This window comes from Gorilla gorilla, chromosome 3, assembly GCF_029281585.2.
Source record: "Gorilla gorilla gorilla isolate KB3781 chromosome 3, NHGRI_mGorGor1-v2.1_pri, whole genome shotgun sequence".
NCBI classification, from domain to species: domain Eukaryota; kingdom Metazoa; phylum Chordata; class Mammalia; order Primates; family Hominidae; genus Gorilla; species Gorilla gorilla.
This window is the reverse complement of record NC_073227.2, coordinates 94,505,813-94,530,829: the sequence shown is the minus strand read 5'-3', so window position 1 is coordinate 94,530,829 and position 25,017 is coordinate 94,505,813. Positions and strand designations below refer to the sequence as shown.

General features: G+C 35.8%; 1 protein-coding gene across 5 annotated transcripts in view; it reads right to left on the bottom strand.

Moving 5' to 3' along the window:
• Positions 1 to 25,017, bottom strand: part of MTHFD2L (methylenetetrahydrofolate dehydrogenase (NADP+ dependent) 2 like) — a 145,782-nt gene that overhangs the window by 25,958 nt on the left and 94,807 nt on the right. The gene's annotated exons all lie outside the window — the stretch shown is intronic.

Genomic DNA, 25,017 nt, shown 5'->3' with positions numbered 1-25,017 from the left:
TAGAGGTACCGGGACCCATTTCGCTCCTCCATGCTGTCCTCATGGTGTTTGGACTGCAGAAGCATCTAGGTCTTCTCTAAGCTTCTGCCAGACTTACAAATTTCTGTATTAGTTATGCCTTTCAATTCTATGATTTAAACATTCTCCTTTGTCCTTTCAAATTAAAAAAAAACTCCTCTTTCTTTTCCCAAGTAATTCATTTCCGAAGTTGTGTTGACCTTTGACTCTATCATTCATTCTACTTAAGAAGATAATTATATAAATTATATTTAATGGTTGGAATTATGACAAACATACAAAATCTCTATTTTAGTTATGCTAAATACACTAAGTAGTCTACTTACATTGCTGTCTTGTAGAGGCAAATGATCGGAAGCATATAGTTGCTCAATCAGTGTATTTTTATAGATATTGGAAAGAAAGTTCTTAGACTTGATGTGTTTAATTCCCCAAGTATACAAATGCAATATAAATTCTTGTCATTGGATAAAACAGAATCAAAATCGATTTAAATATTAGATAAATAAAATACATATACCATTAGGATGCACAGTCCGGATATTTTTCTTTTTGTTAGAGTTGAACATGAATGATTTCAAGTGAATTATTCCTATGAGCTTTACTTTTTCTGTTGTTGCTATCATAATTCCATAGGAACCAATCCTTAATTTTTATACATAATTTGAGGGCTCAAGCATTATATGTGAGAACCAAAACCATCTATGCTCACATAGCTTATATATTAAAAGCTGTAATATTAACATTATTTTATTATTCAGCTGTCCTCATCTACATAACTTTCTTACTCCAGGAAACTCTTGCTCAGAAAGATGAAAGTGATTTTGTCGCAGGAACTTAAGAAAAACTCATTTAATGAATATCAAATCTTTTGATGTTTCAGTAGGTAGCATCAAACAGCTGATTCTGTAGAATGTTTTGAAACCCTTGCTTCAAAACCCTCTCTTTGTATCCACCAATCCTAAACTTTCATATTATAATCATCCAGTTCTAAGCAAGCCTCCATAAGGCATGTTAAAAGACTTGCCTTGCAATACCACTCAGGACATAGGCATGGACAAAGACTTATAATGAAATCACCAAAAACAATTGCAACAAAAGCTAAAATCGACAAATGGGATGTAAATAAACTAAAGTGCTTCTGCACAGCAAAAGAAACTATCATCAGAGTGAACAGGCAACATACAGAATAGGAGAAAATTTTTGCAATCTACCATATGACAAAGGTCTAATATCCAGAATTTACAAGGAATTTTAAAAAATTTACAAGAAAAGAACAAACAACCCCATCAAAAAGTGGGCAAAGGATATGAACAGGTGCTCCTCAAAAGAAGACATTTATGTGGCCAACATACACATAAAAAAAAGCTCAACATCACTGATGATTAGAGAAACGCAAATCAAAAGCACAATGAGATACCATCTCACACCAGTCAGAAAGGCAATTACTAAAAAGTCAAGAAACAACATGCTGGTGAGGCAGTGGAGAAATAGGAACCCTTTTATATTATTAGTGGGAATATAAATTAGTTCAACCATTGTGGAAGACAGTGTGGTGATTCCTCAAGGATCTAGAACCAGAAATACCATTTGACCCAGCAATCCCATTACTGGGTATATATCCAAGGGATTATAAATCATTCTATCATAAAGACACATGCACACATATATTTATTGCAGCACTATTTACAATAACAAAGACTTGGAACCAACCCAAATGCCCATCAATGATGGACCGGATAAAGAAAATGTGGTATATATACACTGTGGAATACTATGCAGCCACAAAAGGGAACGAGATCATGTCCTTTGCAGGGACATGGATGAAGCTGGAAGCCATCATCCTCAGCAAACTAGCACAGGAACAGAAAACCAAACACCGCATGTTCTCATTCATAAGTGGGAGTTGAACAATGAGAACACATGGACACAGGAAAGGCAACAACAGATATTGGGGCCTGTTGGGGGTGGGGTGAGCATCAGGACAAACAGCTAACCTATGCAGGGCTTAAAACCTAGGTGATGGGTTGATAGGTGCAGCAAACCACCATGGCATATGGATACCTATGTAATAAACCTGCACATTCTGCACATGTATCCTGGAACTTAAAGTAGAAAAATTAAAAAATAAAGACTTGCTTTGAAACAAACTCTAACATCTTATAAATATTTCAACTTTGCCCCCACACCCTAACATGTTACTAAGTTTAACTGGCTCTCCAGGAGAAAAAATATCTCTGATGTGTAGAATTTGATGATTTCTATAACATAAATAGTCCTACCATGGCTGACTTCAAGCTACTAATGTGACCTCACTGAACATGGACTGGGGAAGAGATGCTCAGAATCAATCTCACAGGCTGGTGGAGCAAGCTTCAGCATACCACTGCTACTAAGGCTCTGTCAATGCAGTTCTCACCCACGCTACAGTAACCATAAACTAAGATTTGTCATATCATTGAATTGTTTCGGTGATATTTTTGGGGAACCAGCATTCAATAATCTTAAAGATCCACAAAGATCTAGCCAAGAACTTCTGTTGTAAATGATCCAAGACTTGAGTCAAAAAGCAGGAGTGCCTTGTGGCGTTTTGAACTTCCTGCTAGGATAAGGAGTTGTTGGTCTCTCCTACTGTTACGATGAGGTATGGCTCACATTGAGTCTGACCTCTTATACATTTTGTTATTTAAATTTCCCCATGAACTGCATTTATTTTGTCTTCTATGAATAAGAAGCCCTTTTTAAGGAATCCTTTGATTGATCAGATTTGAATAACTTTTATCCTTGGTAGAAATCAGTTTTATTATTAACTACACTATATATCTCTATCCCTACCATTTTTTTTTGTATCTCTATAAAAGCAAAGTTCACAGAAAGGGAATGGGTGTAAACCAGATAAATCCATCCTCAAACTGATTTTGACAGGCTGGGCGTAGTGGCTTATGCCTGTAATCCCAGCACTTTGGGAGGCTGAAGGAGGTGTATCACTTGAGGTCAGGAGTTTGAGACCAGCCTGGCCAACATGGTGAAACCCCATCTCTACTTGAAAAAAGAAAAAAAAATCAAACTGTTCTTGAGGACTGAGAAATTCAGAAAGTTCCTCTGAACTATGGAAAACTCTGGAAAAATTTTGCCTGAGGTCACTTACCAAAATCTTATGAGTGCTTTTCCCAGTCTGTTTTTCATGAAATCTCTCGAAACCTTACTATCTGTGAAAACTGCACATGTGAGGTTTGCACCTGGAGAAGGCCCAGCCATCAGGCCATGGGGGGCTGAGGCAGGAGGTACACAGGAGTACTTTCACCTGATGGTTCCTAGACTCTGCTGGACTTGGCTCAGTTTAAACCGAAGACCATTCCCCCTCTGACAGACTCTTTCTTTGTACGTGTATTTGTACCATAACACAAATTCTTATATTTATTATCTTTCTAAATGGCTTAGTTTCACTAAAGATACTTTAGAATTATAATAGACATTTTCAAGGAGTTTTGATATGAACAAAAGTGTACATTTGAGAGGTGCCTTAGAACATAAAGGAATAAAATTTCAAACATCCAATGATCTGCATTGTTAATGTGTTTGAGGAAGTATTCAAAATTATTCAGACTTCAAAATTATTCCCTTAAAAGCTTCCTTTGTTGAGGCAAAAAAATAAAAGTGAAATACTTAATCTCTTTTAGATTCCTTCAAACTTCAACACAAACTTAATGGCCTTTATCCTATTATTCTTCTTCTCCCAGAGTGTTTCTCCATCTCCTTCTGGCTTGTTCCCTCTTTCTTCTGGCTGTCCAGAAACTCCTAAAGTGCATTATTTTACAAAGTTAAGCCCCTGTCAGAACAGAAAAAAACTCTTATTGTTAATTTTAAGACTTCATCTCATTCTGAGCTAAAAGCCATTATTAAAATGTACCCAAAGCCTCACCACGATAAAATTTGCAGAGACATCAGGAATAGTTTTAGGAATGTAAAACCCATACTCCTCAAATTGATATCTATTACTTCATATGCTCAGATACAAAAGAACTGGATAAAAAGGCATAATACAAAGATTCCTAATTGCATAAGAAATCAGAGGGATTTTGCAAGCTGTAGATTTTGAATGTCTTTTGGAAGCTATCCCCCAAATCATTCCTGTGAACATAGATTGGACTCTGATTCAGTCCTATAAGCAAAGAAAGAATCAGTTCATTAGGGAGTTCAAGGATAGGTTATTTGACACCTTTTGACAGAATTCAGAAGTAAACACTGATTCAGATGAAGCCTCACTTTCTGCTCATTTTCTTGTGAATGACCTTAAGCCAGAAATAAAAGAGTTAAAACACAAGAAAAAGCAGAAACGGGAAACAGCCTATTGCCAGACCTCTAGCACCCTGTCGAACATTTTGAAAGGGACTTGGCACAAAAATCAAGTAAGTCTTAAATCAAATTCAGACCCCTACAGATAAAACAATCCGGTATTACCAATCATTAAACACTCCCTGAACAGGGAGTTACTCAGTAAAGACAGTTGCAGATACTGTAAACAGAAAGAACACTGACAAAAAAGTTAATATATTAAAAATAAAGGGAAAAAATGAAGGATGTAAAAATGGAAGTGCTTTAAAGGAAATCAAATGCCCAGTTTCTCATTTTACCCCTCAATTCATAAGGAGAAATTTCTTATAATGTTAAAAGAACAACCTTTTGATTGATATAGGTATGACCATATTAGCCTTAAACTCTTCTATTCTTCAACAGTCCCCTTGGAATAAACATACTATGCAGGTGGTGGGCATTTCCAATAGCTCCTAAACATTCCTTATGTCCAGGCTTAGAACAGAAGTACAGTCTTTCCTCCTCTGTGATCCCACACCTGTTAATTTGATACTCTGAAAGGGGAGTTGCCAGATTAAATGATGTCCTGATTTATCTCTTTCTTAAAATCCCTTAGGATGCCCTATTCATAGCTAGTTTCAATAATGACGTAGACTTACCAATACCTTTGTATCCAAATCAAGCCCAAATTGAAGATATCAAAGAGATGCCAGAATTTTTGTGGGTAAAACTTTGGTATTATCATCAACATTATTGGGGCTACATCTATCCAGCTTCAGATTGACCTCTATCTGAACTTACATAATACCCTCTTAAAACTACTAGCTATACTTCAAAGAGAATAAAATACCTAGGAATCCAACTTACAAGGGATGTGAAAGACCTCTTCAAGGAGAACTACAAACCACTGCTCAATGAAATAAAAGAGGATACAAACAAATGAAAGAACATTCCATGCTCATGGATAGGAAGAATCAATATTGTGAATATGGCCATACTGCCCAAGGTAATTTATAGATTCAATGCCATCCCCATCAAGCTACCAATGACTTTCTTCACAGAATTGGAAAAAACTACTTTAAAGTTCATATGGAACCAAAAAAGAGCCCGCACTGCCAAGACAATCCTAAGCAAAAAGAACAAGCTGGAGGCATCGTGCTACCTGACTTCAAACTATACTACAAGGCTACAGTAACCAAAACAGCATGGTACTGGTACCAAAATAGAGATATAGACCAATGGAACAGAACAGAGTCCTCAGAAATAATACCGCACATCTACAACCATCAGATCTTTGACAAACCTGACAAAAACAAGAAATGAGGAAAGGATTCCCTATTTAATAAATGGTGCTGGGAAAACTGGCTAGCCATATGGAGAAAGCTGAAACTGGATCCCTTCCTTACACCTTATACAAAAATTAATTCGAGATGGATTAAAGACTTAAATATTAGACCTAAAACCATAAAAACGCTAGAAGAAAACCTAGGCAGTACCATTCAGGACATAGGCATGGGCAAGGACTTCATGTCTAAAACACCAAAAGCAATGGCAATAAAAGCCAAAATTGACAAATGGAATCTAATTAAACTAAAGAGCTTCTGCACAGCAAAAGAAACTACCATCAGAGTGAACAGGCAACCTACAGAATGGGAGAATATTTTTGCAATCTACTCATCTGACAAAGGGCTAATATCCAGAATCTACAAATAACTCAAACAAATTTACAAGAAAAAAACAAACAACCCCATCAAAAAGTGGGCGAAGGATATGAACAGACACTTTTCAAAAGAAGACATTTATGCAGCCAAAAGACACATGAAAAAATGCTCATCATCGCTCGTCCTCAGAGAAATGCAAATCAAAACCACAATGAGATACCATCTCACGCCAGTTAGAATGGCAATCATTAAAAAGTCAGGAAACAACAGGTGCTGGAGAGGATGTGGAGAAATAGGAACACTTTTACACTGTTGGTGGGACTGTAAACTAGTTCAACCATTGTGGAAGACAGTGTGGCTATTCCTCAAGGATCTAGAACTAGAAATACCATTTGACCCAGCCATCCCATTACTGGGTATATACCCAAAGGATTATAAATCATGCTGCTATAAAGACACATGCAGATGTATGTTTATTGCGGCACTACTCACAATAGCAAAGACTTGGAACCAACCCAAATGTCCATTAATGATAGACTGGATTAAGAAAATGTGGCACATATACACCATGGAATGCTATGCAGCCATAAAAAATGATGAGTTCATGTCCTTTGCAGGGACATGGATGAAGCTGGAAACCATCATTCTCAGCAAACTGTTGCAAGAACAAAAAACCAAACACTGCATGTTCTCACTCATAGGTGGGAATTGAACAATGAGAACACTTGGACACAGGAAGCGGAATATCGCACACCGGGGCCTGTTGTGGGGTGAGGGAAGGGGGGAGGGAAAACATTATGAGATATACCTAATGTTAAATGACGAGTTAATGGGTGCAGCACACCCACATGGCACATGTATACATATGTAACAAACCTGCACGTTGTGCACATGTACTCTAGAAGTTAAAGTATAATAATAATAATAATAATAAAAAGAAAAAATAAAATGAATTTTGGGCAAAAAAAAACCACTAGCTAATGACTAAAACTAACATTTATCTTTCTATTTAAAAAAAGAATACCTAAAAACCCCATTGTGTAGGGATACAGATTCATTCAGGACTTTAGGTCCGTAAATAGAATATTCATTCTCCATGGTAGCAAATTTGAATTCTATTTTATCTTTGTGCATCCTAAGGCTACATGTTTTACAGTTTTAGATCTGTATTTTGTTTCCTTTAGTGTCTCCTTGGATCAAAATAATCTATACTTATCTGCCTTCTTCTGGAAATATTAAACAATACACCTCTGCTATTATGCCTTAGAGTTTACTAAGGCACTATCACACTTTTCACAAGTCTTCTGCCTGGACCTAAATAATTTCAAATTTCTGTGTAATTCTACTCATATCATACTGGTGAGGATTTGAGGCAGAAAATATATTTCAGACGATACAAAATCAGACTCTGAATTTGAAGTTTCAAACAGTTCAAAGTGCTCTTATGTTATGCTGGTCCATCAGCAGACATATCCCTGAAGTACATAGGTAATGGAAGTACACATAATTTATTCATACATTATTTATACATTATTTATTATTATATATAATGTATTTATTATGCATTACAAGTAAAAAAAACTAGCTACTAGATTTTATAGAAACATTTCCTGCTGTAAACTCCCATTATGATATTTAGTAGTTTTCAAAACTCCCATATTAGTTATCTGAGTTTCCAATAAACTATATTAACTCCAAATTCTGAGTCATTCAGTAGCATACGAAATTGAATTGTTACGTACCTATAATATTATCATTTAGAAAATTCTATCTAACAAAGATATATACACTAACGCACAAAGAAGGCTTATGGAGAAAAACTTGTGTTTTTTCCCCCCAAGCTAATTAATCCTTTTATCAACTTATTTCTGGCAAAAGAAAGGGTTTCTTACTAATGCAGAATTTCAAAAGTAATTGAGATGATAATATTAGAGTAAAACAGTCTCTTTGGGAAACTTAGTAAGAAGATTTCTGATTTATCTAAGATTTTTCTGTTTCAGGTGAAAATCTCTTTGATAAGTAAATGAACCAATGGATCATCTATATAGATTCACACTACTTTAAAGCTTATGTCTTTCTCATCAAGGGATAGTAAATATGCTATTTTGTGATTCGTTATATGACAAATATAAAATAAATCACCAATGTTGCTTAGGCAAAAATACACCGAATAAAGGTAACATAGGAAAAAATGATAGCAATACCTAAAGCAAACAGAGCACTAGTCTACACCCTAGGAGCTAAGCTTTCCCTAATGTGAAGGTGTGACCATTAGCCCTTCAGCTAGTGGGAGGCTATATCCTTATTCTCACTAATTACAGCCGCAACTGGATATTTTCATATGTGTATTTGATAATCTCAGAATTGAGTTTACATGAATTAAAAAAAATTAATCACTTCCCTATGGATACTCCTATCATAGTCATCTGTAACTCTTCATGAAATGGCTCAGTCAAGCCATCCTGATAAAAGGAAGCACCATATTTACACATCACTTTAATTAGTAGAGTTCAAAGGACTGTGTAAACATTATCTAATTAAACTTCACAACAATTCAGTGAAGCAAGAAAAGGTTTACCCATTATCCTCATTCACAGAAGAAAGATTTTGAGAGGCTAAATGATTTCTTAGTTTCACAATGATGAGTCAGAGGTAAGGCTGGGAACAAAACCAGAACTCTAACTCAGATATAAAAGGAACACCATGGAAATGCTTACTCAGGTGGATCACTTCTTCAGCTGGAGATTGTCCTACTACATAAATAAAGATAATAATTAGAGTGGAATTTGTATGAATGTATGCTTCTTTCTAGATTAGAAAAACTTTCTTCAGCATTATTTGCTTTGCAGAGAGTAATATAATGGCTAAATGCATCCTAGATAAATGGAGCCTACATTAGTAATACAAAAACCTCAGTGTCTTCTCCCAGGTATCCTCCTGTTATTTCTAGAAATCCTCAAAAAGTGTTTACAACCCAGTGAGTCAGTGGCAGTGACCACAGAACATTTCCTGTTCTTTTTCTTTTCTCTGGCTTCTTTGGTTCCTATCTGAATGATATGCCTATGATGCCTGTCATGAGAATAATATTCATGCCAAGGACAATATCTGAATGCCCCCAAAGCTTCTATTCCTTGTGGTACCAGGATGGTGCTAGGTTCCTTACAGAGCTCAGGGCCAGTAGGGCTCTGCTCTGTGCCATATTGGATCGTCTAGGGCTTTGGAATCCTCTTATATTCAGAAATTCATAGGATCATTCAAGTAGTTCCATCACCTTCTGCCTTGGACCATATTTCTGCAAAGTCAATGGACCTGTGGGGTCCAAATGTGTGCTTCTCTTTTCTTCCTCCCATCAATCAAACCTTATTCTCTGAGGGCACCTGTAATCCCAGCACTTTAAGAGGCCAAGGTGGGAGGATCGCCAGAGCCCAGGAGTTCAAAACCAGCCTGGGCAACATAGGGAAACCTTGTCACTACAAACAACAACAAACAAACAAGCAAACAAACAAAGCTGGACATGGTGGTGCATGGCTGTGGTCCCAGCTACTTGGGAGGGTGAGGTGGGAAGATTGCTTAAGCCAGGGTGGGCAGGGGTGGGCGGTGGGTTGAGGCTACAGTGAGCCACGATGGCGCCACCAGCCTAGGCAACAAAGTGATATGCTGTCAAAAAAGAAAGAAAGAAAAGAAAGAGAAAGAAAGAAAGAAAGAAAGAAAGAAAGAAAGAAAGAAAGAAAGAAAGAAAGAAAGGAGAAAGAAAGGAAGAAAGAGAGAAAGAAAGAGAAAGAAAGAGAAAGAAAGAAAGAAAAAGAAAGAAAGAAAAAGAAAGAAAAGAAAAGAAAAAGAAAAGAAAAGAATAGAATAGAATAGAAAAAAGAAATGTATTTCCTGCAAACAGACACCAGTGCACTTGGGGAATGAGGAGAGACTGCAGGCCAGTAGCGACAATAGGCAACGGTCTATATTACCAACTGCCATGTTATTCACAGAGTATTAAAGTCTAATGGAATGGGTTTCAAACATTTTAGAAATATTTATTTAAAGGAAAATTGTTTACCAAGCTCAGTATGTAAAAGGATCAAAGCCACACTGACTTCCACAATGGTTGAACTAGTTTACAGTCCCACCAACAGTGTAAAAGTGTTCCTATTTCTCCACATCCTCTCCAGCACCTGTTGTTTCCTGACTTTTTAATGATTGCCATTCTAACTGGTGTGAGATGGTATCTCATTGTAGTTTTGATTTGCATTTCTCTGATGGCCAGTGATGATGAGCATTTTTTCATGTGTTTTTTGGCTGCATAAATGTCTTCTTTTGAGAAGTGTCTGTTAAAATGATGAGTTCATGTCCTTTGTAGGGACATGGATGAAATTGGAAATCATCATTCTCAGTAAACTATCGCAAGAACAAAAAACCAAACACCGCATATTCTCACTCATAGGTGGGAAATGAGCAATGAGATCACATGGACACAGGAGGGGGAATATCACACTCTGGGGACTGTGGTGGGGTGGGGGGAGGGGGTAGGGATAGCATTGGGAGATATACCTAATGCTAGATGATGAGTTAGTGGGTGCAGCGCACCAGCATGGCACATGTATACATATGTAACTAACCTGCACAATGTGCACATGTACCCTAAATCTTAAAGTATAATAAAAAAAAAAGAAAAAAAAGGATCAAAGCAAGGAGAGATATATTAGTTGAAAAGAGGTAGAGGGGAGCTCTGCTACCAGCCAAATCCCTTTAGGTTCCTCAGAGCTCAACTTGAAAAACCAATTAGTCCAATTTCTTTCTTTTAAAGATGTACCTCCTGAAGGCCAGATAGTCTAGATAATACAAAGAAATGAGGACTGATATTTAGAAAACAAATTACTTTTTTACAATCCCTAGTATTCCCCTCTTATGCAGTCTTAGATTTTCCCTTCTCCTACAACCTTTAAGCATTCTAGCAGCAGCTAAGGCATTCAGTGCTGATTGACTCAGAAAAGTGATAGAGACAGGAGAGAAGTGGAGACCTTACTTCTTAGCTTCAAGACTTCAAAAGCCTAGCGCTTTAGAAGAACAGAGAGACTCAAACAAGAAAATGGAAGGGTTGAGTTCGAAAAGTCAGGAGAGTTGGAGAAGTGGTGAGAGCTTAGACTTCAGAGGTTCCCAGGGAGATGTTGCTAGTCAATGCTCCCTGGGCTGTGTCTTGGAGAACTCGCAAAATCCCTAGTTTTGGTTTTGGAAATCCAAAAACAAAAATATATTTTTCCTATAGCCTGTGTAGTGGTTGGAAAAGTGGTATGGTCCCAAATAATTAAATAGATGGAAGGATGGCTAAAGCAGATGCCTTAGACACTGTCTTAGCATTTCCTGTGTACCTAAGGATGACAGGGTAATAGAGAGATTAAAGCAATTGGGCAAAAAGGGGCACTTCTGCAAGTGCATGTGTAGGCAGTTGGACAAGGACCAAATCAGATGATGACTAGCTCATTTGATGGGAGTTTAGAAACATAATAGTGAAAACTAAATGCCCCTACCATGTCTTGATACTTATATGAAACCTCTGGAACAACAGAAGAGTCCGCATAGATGAAGCTTGAGTTTCTGCTATGTTCCAGTAACTTTCAAAGGTTTTAATGAAAAAGTCAATAAAGTTTGAGAAAGGAGTGTTTAATGGATGTGTACAGATACAATGGTCTGAATCATTGGTTACCAAATTACTGAACTGTTCTAAAAATTAAATCAGATATACAAATATCAGAATCTAACACATAAATAATTGACTTCAACATATTTAAAGCACTTTGAAAGAAAAATTAAATGGTGCTTTGTTTGTTAAAAGAAAAAAAGTAATGACGTCTCCACATCTGCAAATTAGGCGAACTGCATTTCTTCTTCACCCATCATACAAAGTATTGTTCTCGAAATCTTGCTGGACAAATGTTGATATAGAGAATATTAAGCTTAGCAAATCATATATACCAAAGTACTATTTTACAATGTATTTTAATATTATTCATGACAAAAATAGTATCCACGACAAAAATACTAGCCATGGCAATTTTAAGTGCTTGTCTAGGTACCTTTGTTCCTTGGCTAAAATCTAAGGCTCAAGTTCAGATTTCAGGTTTTCCAGTTTAATAACTCAATAACCTTGGACAAGTGTCCATGTAATCCTGTTTCCTTCCCTGTATAATTGCGATAATAGCAGTCCTTCATAAGACTGGATAGAGAAGTAAATGAATAATGTATATAAAGTGTGTAGCACATTGCCTGGCACATCAAAAATATCATAGCCAAACCACACTGAGAGTATGCCACAGTTATTCACACATTATTAAGAGGTCTTGCACGTTTCCACTTACCCTCTGCCATTTCTGCCATGGCCATGAGAAGGTCATATCTGGGCCTGTGTGCTGGTCTCTGGATAAGGATGAGACACATGTGGAACAGCTACAGTGCATCACACAAACCCACATTAGAGCAGAGCCCTGGCAGACTTGCAGACACATAAATAAGCCAGTTGAATTACAAACAAATGAATGAATCAATCTGAGATTAGCTGAGCTCAGCCTAGTGTGTCAATCCCCCACCAAACTATAGACTTGTGGGTTAGAATAATGATGACTATTGTTTTAAGCCACTGAGTTTTGACATGATTTCTTCCACAGCAATAGCATGAAGTAAAAAAAAAAAGTTCTTACTCTCAGTTATAACTAAAATACTTGAAATACGGGTTATAAATTGATATATACTCATCCACTGAAATGTGTTACACATGTACAGTGAACTTGTTTTCCAATAGATCTTAATATCTCCACATGTGATAATATGGAAGGTTTCTTATTACTCCTTCAAATCACTGTACACAACAACTTCTCATTCATAATCCCAAATAAATCAATTTACTTTTTGTTTCTAGAAAATTAAATAATATATTAAGGTATAGAAACAAATAACAGAAGGTAGTAAAAAAAGTAAAGAAATCCATTAATATTAACGCTGCTGAAACTCAACCAATAATAAGCACTTTGGAATATTTACCTCAAGTCTTTCTTTTTAAGTTTGTACTTAAAAATATTAAAACAATTGAACTATAAATTCATTGCCCTTAAAAATATTAGAATAACAGATATAGATAAAGCATCTCTCAAACTTAATCCTCATTCTTATCTCTTACTAAGTGGATATATATTTTAACACTCTAATTTTTTCTCATTCCTTTATCTATATTATGCATCCATGAAATATAATATATATATATGAAATATTGAAATGTTTTTAAAGCATGGTAACCGAATAAGGGAGAAGCACACACTAGATGTAAGTTACTTGGAATAGTCTAGTTCTTGGGTTGGAGGGGTTGAGTACATAGGTATTCATAATTATGTCATTATGTTGACCATATATTCTGTAAGCTTGCTAATTTATAATTTTAGTAGGTTTTTCATAGATTACATTAGATTTTCTACATAGATAATCATGTCTGAAAACAAAGACAGTTTTACTTCCTCCTTCCTAATCTGTATACATTATATTACTTTTCTTTACCTGATGGTATAGAATAGGACTGCCAATACAATGCTGATAGATGTGGTGGGAAGGAAAATCTTTGTTTTATTCCTGATCTTAGGGGGAAGCATTCATTCTTTCACCATTAAGTATGAAAACTGTAAGGTTTTCACAGATGCTCTTCACCAGGTTGGGAAGTCCCCTTCTATTCCCAGTTTGCTGATAATTTTTTTTTATCAGGAATGGATGATAGATCTTGTCAAATGTGATTCCTGAGATTATTAAGGTATTTTTATTTTTGTTTGTTTTAGTTTGCTAATATGGTAAATTACATGGACAGATTTTCAAAGGTTAGACTAATCTTAGATTTCTGGGATAAACCTTATTTGGTCATGATGCATTGCCCTTTTAATATACTGAATTATGCAGGCAAGAGAAAGAAATAAAGGCATCTAAATAGGAAGTCAAACTATCCCTGTTTGCAGATGACATGATCCTATATGTAGAAAACCCCACAGTCTCAGCCAGAAAACTTATTAAGCTGAAAAACAACTTCCTCAAAGTCTCAAAATACAAAATTAATATGCAAAAATCACTAGCATTCCTATATAACAACACTAGTCAAGAGCCAAATCAGGAATGAACTCCCATTCACAATTACCACAAAAAGAGTAAAATATAATACCTCAGAATACAGCTAATTAGGGAGGTAAAAGATCTCTACAAGGAGAACTACTAACCATTGCTCAAAGAAATCAGAGATGACACAAAAAAATGGAAAAACATTCCATGTTCATGGATAGAAAGAATCAATATCATTAAAATGGCCATACTGCCCAAAGCAATTTATAGATTCAATTTATAGATTCGAGAATGTTGACATTCTTCACAGAACTAGAGAGAACAATTGTAAAATTCATATGGAACCAAAAAAGAGCTCAAATAGCCAAGGCAATCCTAAGCAAACAGAACAAAACTGGAGGCATCATGCTACCCGACTTCAAATTATATTTACAGGGTTACATTAACCAAAACAACATGGTACTGGTACAAAAACAGACACACAGACCAATGGAACAGAATAGAGAACGTAGAAATAAGACAGCACACACACACACATAAATATACATATATATGTATACATATATATACACATATATATAGGATTACATTTGGATTAAAATTTTGAAACTACTAAGGTGTAACTGACATACAGAAAGCTGTCCATATTTAATGTAAACAACTTGGTGAGTTGAGAGATAAGTACACACTCTATTCCTCTATCGGTGAACGTTTTAGCTGCTTTCAATTATTTACTATCACCAACGAGCTGTAATACACATTTCTGAATATACAGGTCAGGTATTTTCAGATATCCGGAAAAATAATGGAATCTCTAGGTCATATGAAGTGCACATTTTCAGATTTCATAACATTGTCAAATTACCTTCTAGAGGGACTATAATAAAGCATAACTTCATCAGCAGCATATGCAAGTATGTGCTTCCCTGGATCCTTGCCAACATTTGATATCATCAAGCTTTTCATTTTTTGCCAATCTGATGTGTGCAAACAGTGTCTTGTTTTGCTTTAATTTGCAATTGTCTGATTATCAGTGACATTGAGCAATTTTTATATGTGTATTAGCCATTTAAATATCCTTTCCTATAAATTGTTCTTTTAAAAGTTAGGTTTTTGTATTTTCAACCATTTTTTAAAAACATATTTATATATGCTGCATACTAATTCTTTGTTAAGTATAACGCAAATATTTTCTCCCAATAAAATGCTAAAATTTTAACTCTAAGAGGCACTTGTTCCATAGATTTTAGGAATTATATATATATATATGTCCAGCTTTTCTGTTTATTTTTACTCGCATATTTGTCTGTATATTTGTGTGTATCTTTTCTAAGAAAATCCTACCTGCTCTAAATTTATGACCAAGTTCTATTAAGTTCTCCAATAATTTTTATTTTTGTTGTTTTTAATTTATGTTCTTTATCTCGTCTGAAATAGATTTGTATGTATAGGGTGAGTAGGAATTTAACTAGATTTTTTTCCTAAATGGGAAGTCAAATGTTTTAATACTATTGATTGAAGTATTTAGTTTTTCCCCAGTGTTTAATGACACTACCCTATTTACATAGATTCACACATACGAATGTGTGTTTCTGTTTTTTTATCCTTCCCCATTAATATATTTGTCTTTTCTTGTGCCTATGCTTTAATTTTAATTACCAGTTCTTTATAATATGATTTGAGACAGAATAAAATACTACTCTGTTCATAATAATTAACACTTGTTGAGTCAGTCAGCGTTCTAAGTGCTTTACACGTATTATCTCTACTTGACCTTAGAACAATATATGATGTAGATGTTATTATCCCTACTTCGGAGGTAAGGAAACTGAGGAACAGAGAGCTTGAGTAACTTATAACTTAGGTAGCAAGCTCACACAACTTGCAAGTGGGAAAGCTAAGAAGCAGAAGGAAAAAGTCTTCTTACGCTTTTTCTTCCAATTAATCTTTATTCTTATAAATATGTGGATGCTAATAATAATTACAAGTTGCCAGGCATAATTTCGAAGTATTTCAAATAAATCATGACATATGGTCACATTATTTATAAGATAATGCTTTTGTGGAATAAATATTTACACTCCTGTGCAAAATCATGAGCCTTTGGATGGTATGGAATTTATTGCTTTATTTGACAATAATAGCATTCTTATGCGAATAAATTCTCCCACACAAAAACATGGGTTAGAGCTCTACTTGCTCAGACTTTTCCCTTTGATTATATATTTGAAAAGTTCTTTCTATATTCTTGTTTCTGTTTAGTTTTATTCCAATGAATTTTATAGTTTTATTACTACTGTGAGTGGAATATATTTTCTATTACATTTTCTAATTATATATTATTGATATCTGTAGATACTACCTATATTTACGTTGTTATTGTATTCAGCAACCTTGCTGAACTTTCTCATTAGTTCTAATATTTTATCAGTTGATTATCTTGAGCTTTATGGATAAACTATCATATCTTCAAAGAACACCACCTCGTCTCCTCTTAGAAGTCTTTGTCTCCTAACTCATGTCTGTCAACTTGTTGCATTAGCCAGGAACACCAGTAATACAATGCTGGAAAATATAAGTAATAGTTGTTATCTTTGTCCCACCTTTATATAAATGGGAATAATTCTAGTGTTTTACAACAGAGTATATATATATATATTTTTTTCTATTTATTTTCAGTTGATACCCTTTATTAGATTTTTTAAAGCACCAAATATTGATAGCTTGAAATGAGATTTTTAATTGTTTCTTTGTTTTTTTAAAAAAACACAAATGGGTATACAGTTTTAATAACTGCTTTTTTCTGCATTTATAGAAGGTTATGAGTAATATTTTTAAAATTTTGAATTCTTGTTTTTGTATTCTTTTCATACACTATGGTTTAAATTTGCTAATATTTGTAGTAAGACTAGAACAAAGGTTTTTTAAATTCTCCTGATGTCCTTGTCTTGTTTTGATATGACTATCGTAGTTTTATAAATTGAATGAAATAATGTTTCTGCTCCTCCTCCTCCTTCTTCACTTCTCATGAATCACACTTCACAAGACACAAATGATTTATTGTTTGAAGACTCAATAGAAATGATCTTGAAACTATCTAGTATTTATGTCATTAACATAAAGTATTCTGCTTACTATTTTAATTCATTCTATAGTGAGTGCCTTAATAGATTTTGTACTGTTTGGGCCAAATTTGGTAATATTTTCTAGGCTTTAATATTTAACCTAGAGATCAGAGAGCCCACGTGGCTGACTAGACAGACAGGAAGAGCTTCCTGCACCAAGAGAGACAAGACCATCAAGTAGGTCAGCATACTCCAAACAGATCTTCAGAAAGAAGGCATTGAGAGTGGATACAGGGAGGATTCACAGCCGGGGGCTGACAGTGTAGAAAACTGGAAACTCCCAATCAAGTTGCCTAACACCAAGACTCATTCCTGGCCCCAACTGGCTCCAAGAGAAGTGGTGAGTAAAACAGACATACAGTGGCCCACTCTTGCCACAGACCTTTGGGATCCTAGCTATAGGAGGCCCCACAATCTCCACAGGCAATTGAGTTGCTACAGAGAACTTCCAGGAGAGTTGGCAGAGCCAGAACTACAGTCTGCCTAGAGCCCAGAGGGTTTGGCATGGGAATGGCTGTAGTGGAGCATGATCATAAGTGCCCATTCCGCAAGGCTCATCATACTCCTCTAGGTGGCTTTATCTTTCCCTGTCTCTCTGTAAGATGCTACTACCTCTATTGGTATCACACCTAATTTCAGGCTCCATTGTCAATTGATTGCTCTACTGTTTCAACAATACCTTAGGGGATTAATGGCTCCCATGTCTAATCAATTATATTCAAGCCTCCTTGTAGGGCATTCTTTGAGGCCAGTATTTTGTTCTAACCCAAAGAGAGTTTTTCTTGGCTTTTTCATTCCCTACTTCTCTCTGTTAAACATATAGCTGATCTATGGTTTAGCTTGTTGCGTTCATGGACTACCAGTCTCCTCCAAATTATCTTATATCAAAATTGTCATTGTTTTTGACAGGGTCCTCAGGTTTGAATGTACCTATGGTCTGTTTCAAATAAACTTCTCTTAGGAAGAACTATGGGGCTCTCTGTTTTTGCAGACTACCTGTTTTTCAAAGCAAAACTCTTGGACATTTCTCCAGATCTGTGCCTCAGGGGTAGGTGCAGTGGCCCAGTGCTGCTAGAATGATAATCCTGTTACTAGTTCATGCTAGTGGTGGGGAGGAGTGGAGTGAGGATGAATGGTGGTATCCCCTGGTCTTCCCAGCTTCTGTCTTCTGGAACAAAACCCTTACCCTGTGCTGAGATGAGGATGAATTAGACCCAACATTATTGACTTGCAACATGTAACGTATAACTTCTACCCTATGAGTGGGTGCTGGGTGGGAAAATGGAGCGCTACATTTAGCTGCTTTGTTTAAATAGGAACTTCTGTAATATAGGCTTGGGGAGATAAAAAGTTCTGGCAGCCTGCTCCTTCTGGAGAGATGCCAGACTGGGATCTGAGAGAGATCCTTGTGTTCTTAGCTGCAACTGCCTGGAATAAAGTTTTTGTCATACTATGCTGGTAGAGGATAGGTGGAAAAAAGTAGTGGGTCATGGCTCAAATGCCACAGACTTGCATTTCTCTTACAGAGATTTAGTAGATTTTCTGGAGTAAATGTTTATGCATTTGCTATATAACCATGATGAATTTCTAAAGTTTTAAAATGATTTTAAAATATTTTTCACAAGTTATTTATTTATTATTTTTTACTGGGGACTGGGTTCACAGACTGGTTACACCACCATTCTGGAAGTATCTCCCTGTCCATAGTTTTCCTGACTTAATAAAAAATATTGTTCTGCACTGATACTCATGTTCATATTGTCACCATAGAACTAATTATTTCATTTTTAATGATGAATGTTTAAATCAAATTTGCTATAATCTATATGTTAGAGGTTTCATATTTTATAAATAAAATTCTAAAAACTTTGTATTGATTCCATAAATTTTATGTGTGTGTATATACAGTCATCCCTTGAAATACATCTGATATTTGTTCTAGAACTCCCTACATATACCAAAATCCTCATATACTCAAGTCCTGCAGTTAGTCCTGAAAAACTCATATATATATAAAGTCAGCCTTTGTTGGTTTCACATCCAAGAATACCGTATTTTCAATCTTCATTTGGTTAAAAAAAAATCTGTGTATAAATGGACCTGTGCAGTTCAAAACCATGTTGTTTAAGGATCAACTGTGTGTGTGTGTGTGTGTGTGTGTGCGTGTGTGTGTGTGTGTGTTATGTGCCTATCTTCTAGCTATCTCATATTTTCTTTATACATTCATCCATCAATGAATGCCTAAGTTGATTCCATATCTTGGCTATTGTGAATCATGCTGCAAGTTATCAGGACTGCAGTTATCTCTTCAAGATATTGATTTCAATTCCATAGGCTACATACTTAGAAGGGTGATTACTAGTTAATATGATAGTTCTATTTTTAATTTTTTTAGGAACCTCCATACTGTTTTCCATGATGGCTTAACCAATTTACATTTAAACTAACAGAACAAGGATTTCTTTTCTCCACATCCTTGCTAACTAACATTTGTAACCTTTTTTTTTTCCAGCATAGCCAACCTAACAGTTGTGAGGTAATATCTCATTACAGTTTTGATCTGCATTTCCTTGATTACTGATGTCGAGCTTTTTCATATACCCAATGGCCATTTGTATGCCTTCTTTAGAGAAATGTCAAGTCAAGTCTTTTGCTCACTAAGAAAATCACATCATGTATGTGTGTGTGTATGTGGATTTTTTGCTAATGAGTTGTATGACTTACTTATATATTTTGGATATTAACCTCATCAGATATGTGATTTGAAAATCTCTCATTCTGAGTGTCTTCTTTGCTGTGAAGAAGCTTTTCAAGTTGATAAAATCCCATTTGTCTATTTTTACTTTTGTTGCCTGTGCTTTGGCGGTCATATCCCAAAAACTAATGCCCAAACCAAAGTCCAGAAGCTTTTTCCCAAAGTATATTTCTCCATTCAGTTCTGTTAATATTTGCTTTATATTACATATTTAGGTTTGCTAAAGTTTGATACACACATAGTTATAACTGTTATATCCTCTAATTCATGGAATCCTAATTCTTGATATAATTAACTGAAGTTTTTGACTTAAAGTCTATTTTGTCTGTTATTAAGATAGTCCCTTCTGTTCCCTTTTGGGTACAATTTTCATGAAACATCTTTCTTCATCACTTCATTTTCAGCCTCTGTGTGTCCTTAAAGATAAAGTGAGTCACCTGTAGACAGAATATAGTTGAACTTATTTTTTTATGTTTTCATCCGCTGTATGTCTTTTGATTGGATTAAGTCATTTATATTTAAAGTAATTTTTATAAGTAAAAACTTACTATTACATTCAAGCTGAGAACCAAGTCAAGAATGCAATCCCATTTACAATAGCCACGCACATACAAAATACCTAGAAATACATATAAACAAGAGGTGAAGGAGCTCTACAAAGAGAATTACAAAATACTGCTGAAAGAAATCAGAGGTGACACAAACAAATGGGAAAAAGTTCTGTGCTCATGGATTGGAAATATCATTATCATTAAAAGGGCCATACTGCCTAAAACAATCTACAGATTCATTGCTATTCCTATGAAACTACCAATGTCATCTTTTCACATAATTAGAAAAAAAAATTCTAAAATCCATGTGGAACCAATAAAGAGCCCAAATAGCCAAATAAATCCTAAGCAAAAAGAACAAAGCTGGAAGCATCACATTATCTGATTTCAAACTCTACATTACCCAACTTCAACCTATACAGCCATAGTAACCCAAACAGCATGATGCTGGTACAAAAACAGAGACCAATGGAACAGAATAGAGAACCCAGAAATAAAACTGCACACACATAACTATTTGATTATAGCAAATAGTTATACGTTTCCCCACTGACAATCATTTGATTATGACAAATGGTTATAGGTCTCCCCATTGACAAAAATAGCAATGGGGAAAGGACTTTCTATTCCATAAATGGTGCTGAGATAGCTGGCTAGCCATATGCAGAAGGATGAAATTGGCTACCTTTTGCCATATTCAAAATTAACTCAAGATGGATTGAAGATTTAAATATAAGGCCTCAAACTATAAGAATCGTAGAAGAAAATCTAGGAAACACCATTCTGAACATCAGCCTTGGGAAGGAATTTATGACTAAGTCCTCAAAAGCAATTGCAACAAAAATAAACATTGAGGCTGGGCATGGTGGCTCACACCTGTAATCCCAGCCCTTTGGGAGGTACCGAGACAGGCAGATCACTTGAGGTCAGGAGTTCAAGACCAGCCTGGCCAACATGATGAAACCCCATCTCTATTAAAAATATATAAAAATAGCTGGGTATGGTGGCATGCGCCTGTAGTCCCAGCTACTCAGGAGGCCAAGAGAGGAAAGAGATACCATCTTATACCAGACAGAATGGCTATTATGAAAAAATCAAGAAAACAGATGCTGGTGAGGCTGGGGGAAAAAAGAATACTTATATACTGTTGGTGGGAATGTAAATTAGTTTAGCCACTGTGGAAAGCAGCTTGGAGATTTCTTAAATAACTTAAAACAGAAACAGAACTACCATTTGACCCAGCAGTCCCATTACTGGGTATTATCCAAAAGGAAACAAATCATTCTAGTAAAAAGACATACACTCATATGTCCACTGCAGCACTCTTTATAGTAGCAGACATAGAATCAACCTAGATGTCCATAAAGAATGGACTGGATAAAGAAAACATACTACATATACACCATGGAATGGTACACAGCCACAAAAAAAGGATGAAACAATGTCCTTTGCAGCAACATGGATAGAGCTTTAGGCCATTATCTTAAGTGAATTAACTCAAGAACAGGAAAGCAAATACCACATGTTCTTTTTAATTAATAAAAGGGGGAGCTAAACATTAGGTAATCATGAACATAAAGATGGCAACAGTAGACACTGGAGACTACTAGAAGTGGAAGAGAGGGGGGAAACAAGGCCTGAAAAAATAACTATTGGTACTATGCTCACTAGCTGACCAATGGAATCATTTCATACCCCAAAACTCAGCAGCATACAATATACCCTTGTAAAAAACCTGGACATGTATCCCCTGAATCTAAAAGTTAAAATTATTAAAAAAAGAACTTACTATTTAAAAAAATATTTTCTTACTGTTTTCTAGTTCCTTTCTTCTTTCTCCATTTTCCTCTGTGACTAATGATATTTGTAGTATTATGCTTTGATTCCTTTAACTTTTATATATCTACTTACTACGTGTTCTTTTCTTTGTGGTTACCATGAAGCTCACATAAAATATCTTACAACTGTATTCAAGCTGATAACAGCTTAACTTTAGCTGTATACAAAACCTCTACACTTTAACTTCTCCTTCCCCAACAAATTATGTTACTGATGTCACAATTTACATTTTTTTATACTGTATACCCATTAACTAATTCTTTTTTTTTTTTTTTGGAGATGGAGTCTCGCTCTTTTTGCCTAGGGTAAAGTGCAATGACATGATCTCAGCTCACTGCAACCTCCGCCTCCCTGGTTCAAGCGATTCTCCTGCCTCAGCCTCCTGAGTAGCTGGGATTACAGGCACCTGCCACCATGCTTGGCTAATTTTTGTATTCTTAGTAGAGATGGGGTTTTACCACGTTGGCCAGGCTAGTCTCGAACTCCCGCCCTCAGGTGATCCGCCCGCCTCAGCCTCCCAAAGTGCTAGGATTACAGGCAGGAGCCACTGCGCCCAGCCAATTAACTAATTCTTGTAGCTATAATTACTTTTACTTTTTTAATACCGTTCTCTTTTAATCTTCATACTAAAGTTAAAAGTGATTTACACACCACTGTTAGAGTATTAGAGTATGTTGAACTTGACTATATTCTTACCTTTACAATGAGTTTTATACCTGTTTTTATGTTCTTAGTATACTTTCATTTCAACTTGAAGAACTCAATTTAGCATTTCTTTTAAGGCATGTCCAGTGGTGATAAACTCCCTCAGCATTTTTTTTTTTTTTGGAGGTGGGGGAGTTTTTTCTTTCTTTTATTGTTTAAGGACAGTTTTGCTAATATATTATACTTAGTTGATAGTTCTGTTTGTTTGTTTTTATTTAGCACTTTGAATATACCATGACACTCTCTTGGCCTTCAAGGTTTGCTGAGAAATCTTATGCAGGTTCTCTTGTTTAAGATGATTCACTTTTCTTTTGGGGCTTTCAAGATTTTCTTTTTTGCATTTGACATTTGAAATTTTTATTTTAATGCATTTTGGTATATACCTCTTTTGGTTCAATCTATTTGGAGTTTTTTAGGGCTTCATGAAGCTGAATGCCCATTTCCCTCCGCAGATTTGAAAATTTTTCAGCCAATGTTTATGTTTAATTTATTTGGGGTTCTTTGGGATTCAAGGATCTTGATATTCATTTCCCTCTGCAGATTTTAGAAGTTGTCTGTTAATATTTCTTTAAATAAGCTTTCTGCCCACATTTTGTTCTCTGTTTCTTCTAGACGTCCCCAAATGCATTTATTGGTTTTCTGTAAGGCAGTCCTGGTGCCTGGATCTGAAGGCATGGACCTCATCCTGAGTCCATGGACCCTGTCCTGGTACTGGGGTCCACTGAGGAAGTCTTGGCATTTGGGTTCACAAGGCAGATCTGGTGCCTGTCACTATGGGGACAGGCCTAGAGTCTGGATATATAGAGGTAAGCAAGGGGCTTGGGTCCATGGAGCCAGCCTGGTGGTGAGGTAGACCTGGGGCCTGAGTCTGCATGGGCAGGCCTGGGTTCTGGTCTTCTGGTGCTGGCCTCCAGCCTAGAGCCATGGGGTAGTTTGAAGCCTAGGTCGACAGGAGCTAGCCTGGTTCTGCGGTGGGCATGAAACCTGTGTCAGCATGAGCAAGCCTGGGTTATGGTCCTCTGGTGCTTGCCTGGAGCCTGGGGCCATGGTGGTGGCCTGAAGCCTGATGCTTGTGGGAGGTGGCCTAGCTTTGGGATTCACTGGGGTGAGGTTGGTGCTGGGATTTGCAGCAAAGTTGAGGGCTCACTTCACTCTCCTTCTTCCATAGAGTGGGAGGCTTGAGGAAGGTGTGATGTGGGAAATGTAAAAATGTCCTTCCTATACTCTCTAATTTGTCTTTTCTTATTTGTATGTTCCACTGATGTGCTATATAACACTTACCCACATTCCTTAGCTCTTATAAAGATATTTTCTTGCAATGGATGTTTGTTCAAATTCATGTTTCTGTGAGGAAGCAAGTGCTAGAAACTCCTATCTTGCAGTCTTGCAGATGTCACCCCAAATATAATTATTAATGTTATTTTACAAGTCAGCACTCAAATGAACATATATATTTTGGTGGGGGAGTGGCTCACTTTTGCATCTTCTCTTCTACTACTGCTTACTAGAATCATTGTAAAGGAAATCAGATTTCTGGTTCCTTATATAGCTGGAAATTTCTTCATTGCACCATTCTACTGAGTGACAGTTTAGCTGGGTATAAAATTCTAAATTAATTTTTTTTCCTCAAAATTTTGAAACTATTACTCTATCATCTTCTAACATCTAAAACCATCAATAAGTAAGTAATTAGGTTTCACTTAGATCTTAGTTTATTTGTAGATATTCTCCTTACCCCTTATAAATTCTAGGATTGTTAATGTTCTGAAATTTTAATATATGTATCTAAAAATAATTATTTAAATATTTCTCAGAAATAGGTAAATTTTTTAAACTCAGGACTCATATCTTTTAGCTTTGTGAAGTTATCAGTGATTTCCCTTAAAATGTTATGTCTATATTCATCTTAATAATCTCTAGTATCACCTTCTGAAACTCTTAAGTCAGAATTTCTTATGTTCCATATCACAAGC